This window comes from Eschrichtius robustus, chromosome 3 (assembly GCF_028021215.1).
Source record: "Eschrichtius robustus isolate mEscRob2 chromosome 3, mEscRob2.pri, whole genome shotgun sequence".
Lineage (NCBI taxonomy): Eukaryota > Metazoa > Chordata > Mammalia > Artiodactyla > Eschrichtiidae > Eschrichtius > Eschrichtius robustus.
The window spans coordinates 111168047-111182095 of record NC_090826.1 but is presented as its reverse complement, the minus strand read 5'-3'; the positions used below and the strand labels follow the sequence as shown (position 1 = coordinate 111182095).

Sequence of the window (14049 nt, the reverse complement as noted above, 5' to 3'; positions counted from 1 at the left end):
CAGCTTCAGCGTTTATATGGATCAGGAAAGGATAAGGACAATTGGCTCACCGAGTTCCACAGCTCTACCTTCATCTTCTCTTTAAAGCCTATCATGGATACAGAAGAAGCTTCTCCACCCTTCAGCCTGCAGTATGCGTGCGGTGATTCCTGTCCGTCAGAGGCTTCCTATCTGAGGCTGCGTTATACCGCTTCCCTCTGAGACGTACCCGAGAAAGCGTCACAGAGCCTCAGAAGGAAGAGCAGCAGCTCTCCTCCTGGGCGCCCTCTGAGGAATCTGTTGATGTCTTCTGTGTCTGTCTGTCACCTGGACAGGGGTTCCTACCAGCTGAGCATTTGTTCCTTATCCTCCACGTCTTGAATAAAATACAATTCTTTTGTTTGATGGTAAAAATATTTTCTTTCTTTTACAACCAGCTTTTTGCTATACCATATCATAATTTTGGTTGATTTCTATCCTTCTTTGACCCCACATTTCAGGCTCTCACAAGACGTTTTATCTGAGTTTTGAGTCCTATCGATGATTATTTCTGAATAATTTCAAATCCAGGTTATTTTTTTAAAAATTATTGCTTGATTGATATGAGGAAGAAATTATTTAACTCCTCAGGATTTGAATCCCTTATTAAAATGTAGGGAAAATCACATTTAGAGTGCCCACTTTCTTATGCTTAGAAACTAAATGAATCTGTGTAATTCAGTTAGCACAATGATGGACACATAATTAGCATTTTGTGAGGTGGCCCATCATCACTGTCTGCTTCATCATCACCATCACTACCATCACCACCATCACCACCACCGCCATGTTTGCTCCAGCAGGAAAGTGGCTCAGACATACCTAGTACAGAAAACAGGGAGATTCTGAAACTCTATTACCCTTTCATATTCTGTGTTCATTTTCTTTTCCAATTTAACTGTATTTTTAAAAAACATCTTTATTGGAATATAATTGTTCTACTATGGTGTGCTAACTTCTGCTTTACAACAAAGTGAATCAGCCATACATATACATATATCCCTATATCTGCTCCCTTTTGCATCTCCCTTCCTATCCCATACCTCTATGTGGTCACAAAGCACCGAGCTGATCTCCTTGTGCTATGTGGATGCTTCCCACTAGCTATTGATTTTACATTTGGTAGAGTATATATGTCCATGACACTCTCTCACTTCGTCCCAGCTTACCCTTCTCCCTTCCCTTGTCCTCAAGTCCATTCACTAAGCCTGTGTCTTTAATCCTGTCCTTCCCCTAGGTTCTTCACAATTTTTTTTTCTTTTTTTACATTCCATATATATATTATCATACGATATTTGTTTTTCTCTTTCTGACTTCCTTCACTCTGTATGACAGACCTCAGGTCCATCCACCTAATTACAAAAAACTCAATATCTTTTCCTTTTATGACTGAGTCATATCCCATTGTATATATGCACCACATTTTCTTTATCCATTCATCTGTCGATAGACACTTAGGTTGCTTCCATGTCCTGGCTATTGTAAATAGAGCTGTGATGAAGATTGTGGTACATGACTATTTTTGAATTATGGTTTTGTCAGGGTATATGCCGAGTAGTGGGATTGCTGGCCCATATGGTAGCTCTATTTTTAGTATTTAAGGAACCTGTACACTGTTCTCCATAGTGGCTGTATCAATTTACACTCCCACCAAGAGTGCCACAGAGTTCCCTTTTCTCCACACCCTCCTCAGCATTTGTTATTTGTAGATTTTTGATGATGGCCATACTGACCAGTGTGAAGTAATACCTCATTATAGTTTTGATTTGCATTTCTCTAATGATTAGTGATGTTGAGCAGGCTTTTATGTGTTTGATTTCAATCTGTATATCTTTTTTTTGAGAAATGTCTATTTAAGTCTTTGGCCCATTTTTGGATTGGTTTGTTTGTTTTTTTGCTAATGAGCTGCATGTGCTGCTTGTAAATTTTGGAGACTAATCTGCTGTCAGTTGCTTCGTTTACAAATATTTCCTCCCATTCTGAGGGTTGTCTTTTCGTCTTGTTTATGGTTTGTTTGTTGTGCAAAAGCTTTTAAGTTTCATTTGGTCCCATTTGTTTATTTTTGTTTTTATTTCTGTTTCCCCAGGAGGTGGGTCAAAAAGGATCTTGCTGTGATTCTTTTCATAGAGTGTACTGCCATTGTTTTCCTCTAAGAGTTTGATAGTGTCTGGCCTTACATGGAGGTCTTTAATCCATTTTGAGTTTATTTTTGTTTATGGTGTTAGGGAGTGTTGTAATTTCACTCTTTTACATGTAGCTGTCCAGTTTTCCCAGCACCACTTATTGAAGAGGCTGTCTTTTCTCCATTGTATATTCTTGCCTCCTTTATCAAAAATAAGGTGACCATATGTATGTGGGTTTATCTCTGGGCTTTCTGTCCTGTTCCATTGATCTATATTTCTCTTTTTGTTCCAGTACCATACTGTCTTGATTACTGTAGCTTTGTAGTATAGTCTGAAGTCCAGGAGCCTGATTCCTTCAGTTCCATTTTTCTTTCTCAAGTTTGCTTTTGCTCTTTGGGGTCTTTTTTGTTTCCATAGAAACTGTGAAATTTTTGGTTCTAGTTCTGTGAAAAGTGCCATTGGTACTTAGATCAGTGTTGCATTGGATCTGTAGATTGCTTTGGGTAGTATAGTGATTTTCACAATGTTGAATTTTTAAAAATATGAAAGTACTAATCACTAAATGCATTGACATGAAAATGTACAAAATTGGACAGTTAGGAGTACATGTTGGGCAGCAAAGGGTAATATGGCAGGTTGAGGGGACTGGAGGGTTGAAGGAGAAGACAGAAAATGAGCATGAAAATACATTTTTAAAATTACTGTCTTTTAAAGACCTAAAGCACATCTGGAAAGAGTAGAAGAAAGAAAAGAGATCAGAGCTAAGTTTATAATTCACCTAGATTTCAGACCTTTAGTGCTCTGATCCTCTCTCCCCTCCCCAAACCTACTCTCAGTCACTTATACGTGATGGTTTGAGTCTTAAATGGTATCTTCCATTTCTTTCTGGTTTCACACAATTTAAATCTGATATTTATTGTTGAAATAAAAAGTATTTATTTTCCTGATAAAGGAATTTTAAGCATATGACAGCAGTCTAGGGGAGTGTTGGGGTCAGGTGATATGGGACATCCTGATTCTATTAAAAATGTGTTACCAAGTTCTACAGTAACATAAAGCCAGTGTTGAAAACTTCCTAAATGAGACAGGGCTGCTCACCAGCCATGACCCATAAAGAAAAGTTTCAGTGCCCAAGGGGGCAGAGGATAGTTCAGGTTCAGGACTGAAAAGGCAGAAATGAAATCTTTTGCCAGGGTTGGAGAACATACTAGGGCATTGTTTTTGGAACTTCAGTTATTCCCTAAAGGCTCATTATATTTGTTATAATTACACATCACAAGTATCATGTAATATTGATAATTTTTACTTTAAATTCACTTTAAACTAACTTTTTGAATTTCTAATTTAATTGGCCATAGGGAGTCAAGTGCATGAAATGGCAGAAGAAATATTCAATTTACATATATGTATGTACATATGCATATATATATATGAATAGAGAGAGAGACACACACACACAGCAAGAGAGAGAGAGAGAGAAGAGACAGAGAAAGAGACAAATATAGAGAGAGAGATTAGGAAGGCTGGAAAGTCCAAAATATGCAGGGCCAACCCTAGCTGGAAGGCCATCAGGCAGGGGAATTGTCTCTTACCTGGATGGGGGAGGGGTCAGGCTTTTGTTTTATTCAACAGACTCTATGAGGCCTACCCACTTACAGAGGGCAAACTCCTTTCCTCAGGGCACTGATTTAAATATCACTCTCATCCAAAAGCATCCTTAGAGAAAAAGCCCGAAAAAAGATAGACCAAATATTTCAGCAACCTGTTCCAGTCAAGTTGACCCATAAAAAATATCAAAAATTCCTTCCAGCACATGGACAAACTGTATAAAGAAAGTAGAGCAGGAAATAGGTTAATTTCACGTATATTCCACTGTGATCAATATGGAAGAATCTACAGATAGGTTAAAATTATAGTAAAATTATTATGAACGATTAAGAAGTAGTGTATGAATGGCAATTAACATCAACGACCGAATTATTAATAAAGTGATTTCAACTGTCTCTTGAATTTACCCCTAGATTTGATGTGAATCAATGTGCTTAAATAATTCATAAATAATTAATAGATTTAAAACTCGTTATTTGAATGGCATTGCCTATTAGATAGGGTTTTCCAATGATTTCAAAGAGACAGGAAGCCAGAAAATTTAAACACTCGTCTGAGCTTTCTTCAAAAGTTGAAGAATCCAAAGAGGTCCTTTGGGGGAAATTAGGTAAGAGCAGGTGGGATGTCACGTTTGGGAGGTATGAGTAAAAGGCTTGGTTTCTATTGTAAGTCTAGGTTCTGATCTGCCAGCTGATTGGAATTATGGTAGGTGATGCTACACTCCTAGTGAATTCCTTGTGGCCGGAAGTGAAAGAGATTTATAAAGTTCATAGGAATCTGACTGTTGGATGCTGTTAATCTGAAGGAACAAAGCAGTGAAAGGAGGGCCCTAGAGGTCACCACTTTACTAAACGTATCTAAGTATCATGATGGGAAGTCATCTGAGATCATCTGCAAACATCTCTCAGTCCATTTTAGAAGAGGAGAAGAGATTTCACTTAGCAAGCCGTGGATCAAGGCGAAATGTATTGTAAGAAGGACTTGAGGTAAAGGGAAAGGTGTCACCAGGTAGCCAGGCCATTTTCAAACCAGTATGTACAACAAAATGGCCACCAGATCAAGTGCAACTAGGCAGGCAGTTTTAGAAGTCAAAGAAGGGGAAAGATAGAAAAGGGTCATCTTCCCCAATGAAGAAAGGGAACACTTACCTACAAGTTAGAGAACCCCTGAAATTCTCCCACTGCCATAAACCACTGAAACGGAGAGCTAAGGCAGGGACTCTGTGAGTCAGGAGAACATCATCTAGTGAGGAGATCCTGGCGCAGGACATTTCCTGTTTTCAGAGTCCCTGTCAAGCCAGTTATGGATAGATTTGCATTTGGGTTGGGAAATGACTGCACGAGGCTAGTTTGGACAGCTCCGCTTCCCCTTGGGTGGGGCAGCAAGCCCCAATAAAAAGGTCCTCTGCTGCACGACAGCTATCCTCCTGCTACTCGAGTTCCGATTGACTTTGGAGAACCTGGTGAGTCTGATTCTTCAGTTCAAATTAGTTCTCGGGCCCCCGAATGTTGAGTTTATGCTGGAGACAGCAAATTTAATGGGTCCAAAGTTATGATCATGGGTATAATGCTACTTAGTGGATGGGAACTTGGAATATGGGCCCAATGTTATATTGTATTTACTAGATTTCTGATAGCTAGCTTGAATTCCTCTATTGAAAAAGAAATTAATAGGAAATTTTGACATGAAGGGATAAAGAGCAAAGGGTTTACCTTTTTTTATACCTTTTCCTTGGACCTCCACTGTGATTTCAGAGACATTTATTTTAGAAGGTGTGAGGCTCCTACATTCATCCTGATTGCCCTTTGCTCTGTACAAAGTCATCCTGTCGGGTCCTCATGAGAGAAAATGGTGACAGGAATTGCTTCTGAGCTTGCCCAGAATTTTAGAACTTTTGATAGCCTTTTAAAAATATGTTGTTTTCATAAAAAAAAAAAAAAAGAAAGAGAAATAAAACTGAAAACATCGCTTGTTTCTTCAAAACAAAGATATTTTCTTTGGAAAAGTTGTATGAGAAAAGAAAGTTTTCTCTGGGCTGATGAATAGGTTTGCTAACGAACGAGAGAGATGTCAGAAATTCATTAAAAGGTATTAAAGAGATTAAAACACATGCTTAGAGATTGGAGAGATACTGTCCGTTTGTGTTACACAAGCTTTTGCTCTTCTCTATGTAGGGATTCCTTATTGTGAACACGGTCATATACTTTCTTTCAGATATTAAGACTGCAGAAAGATGTCTTCTCAAGAGCAGCAGTGCAAGCAGAAGTGCAAGACACCTCCAGTGTGCGTAACTAAGTGCCCTGATCCTTGCTCACCTAAGAAGGATTCAGACCCTTGTCCACCTAAGCCGTGCCAGCAGAAATGCCCTCCTGGGACACCTATCCAGCAATGCCAGCAGAAGTGCCCACCCAAGGAAAAGTAACAGCTTCAGCTTTTATCTGCATCTGGAAAGGATAAGGGCAATCGGCTCACCTAGCTCCACAGCTCCGCCTTCATCTTGTCTTCAAAGCCTATCATGGATACAGAAGAAGCTTTCCACCCTTCAGCCTGCAGTATGCGTGTGGTGAATCCTGACGGTCAGAGGTTTCCTATCTGAGTCTGCTATGCCACTTCCCTCTGGAGGTACCTGAGAAAGTACCACAGAGCCTCAGGAGGAAAAGCAGCAGCTCTCCTCCTGGGGGCCCTCTGAGGATTCTCTCGCTGTCTTCTGTGTCTGTCTGTCACCTGGGCAGCGGTTTCTACCGGATGAGCAATTGTTACTTATCCTCCATTTCCTGAATAAAATACATTTCTTTTTGTGATGGTTAAAGTATTTTCATTCTTTTAAAACCTGCTTTTAGCAATATTATATCATAATTTTGGTTGATTTCTATCCTTCTTTGATCTCAATTTTCAGGCTCTCACAGTCAGTGTTATCTGAATTTAGAGTTATATCGATGATTGTTTGTATATAATTTCAAATCCAGGTTATTTTCTTAATTATTGTTGATTGATCTGGGGAACAAACTTTTTAACTCCTCAGAAGTTCAATCCCTCTACTAAAATGTGGGGAAAACCACATTTACAGTGCCTACATGCTTAGGCATAAAATTTACATGAATGTGTGTAATTCAGTTGCCACAATGCCGGGCACATAATTGGCATTTGAGAGGTGGCCGATCATCATTGCCTCTGTCATCATCACCGTCACCACCATCACCACCACCACCATGTTTGCTCCGGCAGGAAAGAGGCTCAGACATACCTAGTACAGCACAGAAAGAGAATCTTAAACAATATTACACTTTCATATTCTGTGTTCCTTTTCTTTTCCAACTTAACTGTATTTATAATCTGATATGACACATTAAATGCTTTGGGAAATATTGGGATATTGTGCATAAAATTATAGTAGTTCTGAAAACATGGGTAGTACAAATAATGGGAAGTTTAAAGTGTCCTTATCAGGCAAAGCGCTGCCTGCTCTCCATGTGAACAACATGCTCTTCTTACTGTGAAACTCAACAACCTCAGGGTCTTATGATACTTTTTCGCCTCTGAAGTTACTTTCTTGATTGATTTGACCCCACCTTTGAGGTCCACTGGGGTTTCCAATGTTTATCTAGATTTACAAAATGACTGTTGCTATGCAGCTTGTTTTCTAAGTGCTTAGCTTAGTGGTCCAGTAAGCTGTGAATAGGGAGGTGTTCTTTAAGCATATCTCTTCTTGTGGCCCTAGAAGTAAAGGAGTCCAAGATGCCAGAAATGCAGAAGAAAAAGTTCCACAGATTACTGCCCAAAGCTCATCAGAGTATTACATGAGTGAGAAATCAACACTGATATTTGGGAGTTGTCTCTACTTTAGTTAGTGTTATTTGACCTGACAGAGAATTTAGTTCTGTGAGGTGTGATGCTCCTGTAGAAATCTTAAAATTAGGGCATTGGCTTAAGAGTCTGGAGGTATTTGGCAAGGAATCTGATATTGGAAGCCATAAATGTGGTGATACATTTTATTCAATGGCAAAATGTTTGCAGTAATGGTTGTCCATGGTATCCTGAGAGGCAGACTAAATGTTGGTCACTTGTTGACTTGACCAGGGTGTGTCAATAGACATATGTTCAGGAAAAACTTGCTAGTTGGCAGGTCGGAAATTTAAAAAAATGAAAAGGAAAAAATAAAGCCCAGATATTCAAAACCTTGTTGAATTAGGAAACGCAACACTTGTAAGCCCTAAAGAGTAAGAGATGAGATTAGAAGTGTTTTGTAAAAAAATAATTAATTAATTAATTAATTAATTTTTGGCTCTGTTGGGTCTCCGTTTCTGTGCGAGGGCTTTCTCTAGTTGCGGCAAGCAGGGGCCACTCTTCATTGCGGTGCACGGGCCTTTCCCTCTCGTGGACTCTCTTGTTGCAGAGCACAGGCTCCAGTCGCGCAGGCTCAGTAGTAGTGGTTCACGGGCCTAGGTGCTCCGCGGCATGTGGGATCATCCCAAACCGGGGCTCAAACCCGTGTCCCCTGCATTAGCAGGCAGATTCTCAACCACTGCGCCGCCGGGGGAGCCCTAGAAGTGGTTTTGAACTTGAAGCCCAATTTCAGTTGACCGTAACAATAGAGAAAAGGTATAGATACAGAAGTTGTAGTCTTTCCACCTGTGTGCAAGGGAGCCTCATGGTAATTGAATTATGTTCAGGGATCAAGGCAGCAATTTAATCAGGCCAGAAAATTACTTCCAGAAAAGGACCCGAGTGAGGTCTCTAGCACATAGTAATGATTGGAGGAACGAATTATGTCAGGTGCCTACTAAGTGTTTGAGGGAATTGACAACTAAATAAACTATACGCCAAAACGAGAAAGACTGATTTTTCAAGAATTGTATAACGACTTTCCAGCCCTCCTTTCCCCACTTTCCACCCCACCTACTTCAGATGTGGTCAGTAGAGGTGATTAAAAGTGAATATCCACTATGAGGTGGATACAGGGCCCCAGAGAATAATGGATAAGGGAAGCTCTCTCAGAGAATAGTATCAGAGCCTAAGAGAGGCAAGGAGGAGAAGGAACACAGAGCTTCTCAAACGTTGTTACTCTTTTGTATGATGGTTATTCTTTCATCTTTCCCCTCCAGTTTTATTGAGGTATAATTGATTAAATTGTACACATTACGGTGTATAATGTGACGATTTGACATATGTGTACTTTGTGCAGTGATTTACACCATAGGTTACATAATACATTAATTACTTCAACAGTAGCCATTTAACTGTGTGTATGGCTGAGTGTTTGCCTGTGTGTGAGTGTGTGTGTGTGTGTGTGTGTGTGTGTATGTGTGTGCGTTTGTGTTTGGTGAGAATGCTTATGGTGTACTTTCTCAGCAAGTTTCAAGTACACAACACAGTGTTAATATCAAGACTCACCATGCTGTACCTCAGACTCCCAGAGCTTATTCATCGTAGGACTACAGACTTGTACCCTTTGCCCAACATCTTCATTGTTCCCACATCCCCCAGGCCCTGCTGACCACCATTCTACTCTCTGTTTCTGTGACATCCCTGACTTTGGCAACATAATCCTAAATAAACATTGGCTCAAAGAAGAAATAACAAATACATATAAAATACTTTGTGATGAATGAAAATGAAAAGAAAACATAGAAGAACTTTAAGGATCAATGTAACGCAGTGCATAGAGAGCAACTTACGGCTGGAGGCAGGTGTTTTACAGAAGATAAAAGATCTCAAATCAGTAATCTGAGAGACATGTATGCATGTGTGTGGGTTTATGAAAATCGAAAACTCCTAACACTAAAAACAGCAAAATATAAGCAGTGATTATTTTTGGCCGTTTAATAAACATGCTTATTTTTGAACAGCTTTATGTTTTCCCCATTATATTATATGAGGTAATATTTTTATAACAATTTATCATAATATTTAAAAAAGATGTAGTAGTCACTGAAGATGTGGCTGAGATGGAGGGAAAGTTTATGTCCTGGACTTCTGGCGCATGCCCAGCTGGTGACTCTTTCACAGGTTTCAGGTGTCTCCTCTTTCTCTTCCTCTCCTCCTCATTGTTCTCTTCTTCCTCCTTTCCCATTATAAAACCACATTCCTGAAAATCTTCCTGATTATTTGACCAAGACAAGTTACTAGGCCACTTCTTCCTCCTGACTGCAGGAAGAATTATGAAAGATATTAAAGGACTATTACTAAATGCATGGGCAACATTTCAAAGTACTAAATTGAACAGTTAAGGTGTATATATTGGGCAGCAAAGGTAATATGGCCGGTGGAGGGTTCTGGGGTGTTGAAGAAGAAGACAGAGAATAAATAGTGAAACACTTTTTTCTATTACTGTCTTCAAAGCCATAAAGCATGTTTGGAAAGAGCAGAAGAAAGCAAGTATATCAGATGAGCCCTAAGTCCATATTTCATCTAGATTTCAGACCTTAGTGCTCTGATCTTCTCTCCCCTCCCAACCCCACTCTCAATCACTTATATGTGATGCTGTGGGTTTTCAATGATATCTTATATCTATTTTTGGTTTCACACAATTGAAATCTGATATTTACTTATGGAATACAACAGTTTTATTTCCTGATACAGGAATTTTAAGCCCACGAGGGCAGTCTAGGGAAGTGTTCTCCTCAGGTGAGGTAGGATATCCTGACTCCATTAAACATGTGTTCCCACATTCTACAGTAACATTAAGTGAGAGTTACAACTTTATTCCTAAGCGAGACATGGCTCTTCACCAGCCATGGCCCATCACGAGAAGCTTCAGTGCCCAAGGGGACAGCATAGAAAAGAGTAGTGTTCAGGCCCTGGATAGAAGAGAGGAACTGTAGAAGAACCGTTGACAGCTAAATCTCTGAAAAGGCAGAAAGGAAATCTTTGGAGAACATGCTAGGACACTGTTTCCCGAACTTCAGTTATTCGCTGAAACCTCATTATATTTGTCATCATTCCACACCACATGTATTACATAACATTAATAATTTTTAATTTAACTTCACTTTATAATAACTTTGAAAATTTTTAATTTAGTTGGCCATAGTTAACCACGTACATGATACGGCAGATGAAATATTTAAATTATATATTACAGCATATGTGTACATATATACGTACAGAAATATGTTACAGAACGAGAGGGACAGAGGGAGAGAGAGAGAGAGAGAGAGAGAGAGAGAGATATTACAAAGTTTGGCAAACTCAAAATCTGCAGAGCTGAAACGCTGCTGGAAGTCGATCTGACGGGGGAATTATCTTTTACCTGGGTGAAGGTCAGCCTTGTTCTATTCAGGCCATCAGTGGATTGGATGAGGACTTCCCACCTTATACAGGGCAACCGCCTTTACTCAGGTCACTGATTTAAAAAATACTCTCATCCAAAAGAATCTGTACAGGAGCACCCAGAATAATGTTTGACCAGATAACCATGGACCCTGTGCCACTGAAGCTGACCCATAAATTAACCATCAAAACTTCCTTCCAGCACAGTAACAAATTGTATGAAGAAAATAGAGCAGGAAATAGGTTTATTTGACATACGTTCCACTGTGACCAAAATGGAAAATGTAAAAACTAAGTTAAAATTATAATAAAATTGTTATTAATGATTGAAAAACTGTATATGAATGGCAATGAACTTCAGTGACTGCATTTTTAATAAAGTGATTTCAACTTCCTGTTAAATTTATCCCTAGATTTGCTGTGAAACAACATGTGTTTAAATAATTCATAAATATTAAATACATATAAAATTAGTTATTTGAATGGCATTGCATATTGGGATTCCCAATAATTTCAAAGGGACAGGAAGCCAGAAAATTTGAACAATCCTCTGGGCTTTCTTAAAGGTGAAGAAATCCAAAGAGGTTAGTTGGGAGAAATTAGGTAGGAGCAGGTGGTATAACACTTTTGGGCGGTATGAGCAAAATGCTTGATTTCTGTTGAAAATCTAGAGTCTGGGCTGCCAGCTCCTCTTAGTTATGGTAGCTCATGCTATGCTCTTAGTGAATTCCTTTTGGCCTGAAGTAAAACAGTTTTATAAAGGTCACAGGAATCTGACTGCTGGATGTTCGTTATTTGAGGGAGCAAAGCAGTGAAAGGAGGACCCTAGAGGTCACCACTTTACTGAACGTGTCTAAGTGTCATGATGGGAAGTCATCTGAGATGATCTGCTCACTTCCCTCAGTCCATTTTAGAAGAAGAAAAGAGACTTTGCTTGGCAAGCCATGAATAAATGGGAAATGCATTGTAAGAAAAACTTGAGGTAAAGAGAAAGGTGTCACTACGTAGCCAGACCCTTTTGAAACCAGTATGGGCATCAAAATGGTCACCAGATCAAGTGCAACTAGGAAGGCAGTTTTAGAAGTCAAGGAAGGTGAAAGATAGAAAAGGGTCGCCTTCCCCAATCAAGAAAGGGGAATTTTGATTACAAGTTACAGAACCTCCCAAATGCCCCCACTGCCATAAACCACGGAAACAGAGAGCTAAGGCAGGGCCTCTTTGAGTCATGAGAACGTAATCCATTGAGGAGATCCTGGAGCAGGACATTTCTTGTTTTCAGAGTCCTTGCCAAGCCAGTTATAGATGGATTTGCATTTTGGTTGGGAAATGATTGGACCAGGCCAGTTTTGGCAGCGCCCCTTCCTCCTAGGTGGGACAGCAAGCCCCAGTGAATAGGTCCTCTGTTGCATCACAGCCATCCTCCTGCTACTGTAGTCCCAATTGAATTTGGAGAACGTGGTGAGTAGGATTCTTTAGTTCAAATTTGTTCTTCAGCTTCTGAATGTGGCATTTATCCTGGAGACAGCAAATTTGATGGGTCCAAAGTTACCATCATGGGTTTAATGCTACTTATTGGATGGGAACTTGCAATTTGGGCACAAAGTTATATTGTATTGATTAGATTTCTGATACCTTGTTTGAATTCTTGTATTGAAGAAGAAATTAATAGGAAATTTTGACATGAAAGATAAAGAATAAAGTATTTTCCCTTTCCTATGCCTTTGTGGTGTCCCTCTGCTGTGATGTTAGAGGCATTTATCTTAGAAGGTGTGAGGTCCTTACATTCTTCCTGATTGTCCTTTGCTCTGTATATGTCATTCTGTTGGTACCTCATGAGAGAAGATGATGATAGCAATTGCTTGTGAGCTTGCCCAGGGGTTTAGAACTTGTGTTGGCCTTTTTTGAAGATGTTGTTTTCATTAAAAAAAAAAGAAATAAAAGTAAAAACACCTGCTTGTTTCTTTCAAATAAAGATATTTTCTTTGGAAAAGTTGTGTGAGAAAAGAAAAGATTTTCTCTGGGGTGATGTATCGATTTGCTAAAGCGCGAGAGAGAAGTCGAAATTCTTTAAAAGGTATTAAAGATATTAAAGCCCATGCTTAGAGATTGCCGAGATAGTATCTGTTGTTATTACACAAGCTTTTCCGCTCCTCTCTGTAAGAATTCCTTCTTGTGAACACGGTCATATACTTTCTTTCAGATATTAAGACTCCAGAAAGATGTCTTCTGAACAGCAGCAGTGCAAGCAGCCTTGCCAGCCACCTCCAGTGTGCCCACCGAAGTGCCCTGATCCTTGCTCACCTCCCAAGTGTCCAGAACCTTGCCCACGTATAAAGTGCCCTGAGCCATGGCCACCTCAGCAGTGCCAGTAGAAATGCCCTCCAGTGCCACCTCCCCAACAATGCCAGCAGAAGTGCCCACCCAAGAACAAGTAACAGCTTCAGCGTTTATATGGATCAGGAAAGGATAAGGACAATTGGCTCACCGAGTTCCACAGCTCTACCTTCATCTTCTCTTTAAAGCCTATCATGGATACAGAAGGAGCTTCTCCACCCCTCAGCCTGCAGTATGCGTGCGGTGATTCCTGTCCGTCAGAGGCTTCCTATCTGAGGCTGCGTTATACCGCTTCCCTCTGAGACGTACCCGAGAAAGCATCACAGAGCCTCAGAAGGAAGAGCAGCAGCTCTCCTCCTGGGCGCCCTCTGAGGAATCTGTTGATGTCTTCTGTGTCTGTCTGTCACCTGGACAGGGGTTCCTACCAGCTGAGCATTTGTTCCTTACCCTCCACGTCTTGAATAAAATACAATTCTTTTGTTTGATGGTAAAAATATTTTCTTTCTTTTACAACCTGCTTTTTGCTATACCATATCATAATTTTGGTTGATTTCTATCCTACTTTGACCCCACGTTTCAGGCTCTCAAAATAAATTTTATCTGAATTTTGAGTCCTATCGATGATTATTTCTGTATATTTTCAAATCCAGGTTATTTTTTTTTTACTTATTGCTTGATTGATTTGAGGAATAAATTA

General features: G+C 39.8%; 1 pseudogene; it reads left to right on the top strand.

Annotated features, from left to right (window-relative positions):
- The first annotated feature begins 13237 nt into the window (after positions 1-13237).
- LOC137761597 (small proline-rich protein 2E-like) lies at positions 13238-13453 on the top strand (annotated as a pseudogene).
- The last annotated feature ends 596 nt before the right edge of the window (positions 13454-14049 follow it).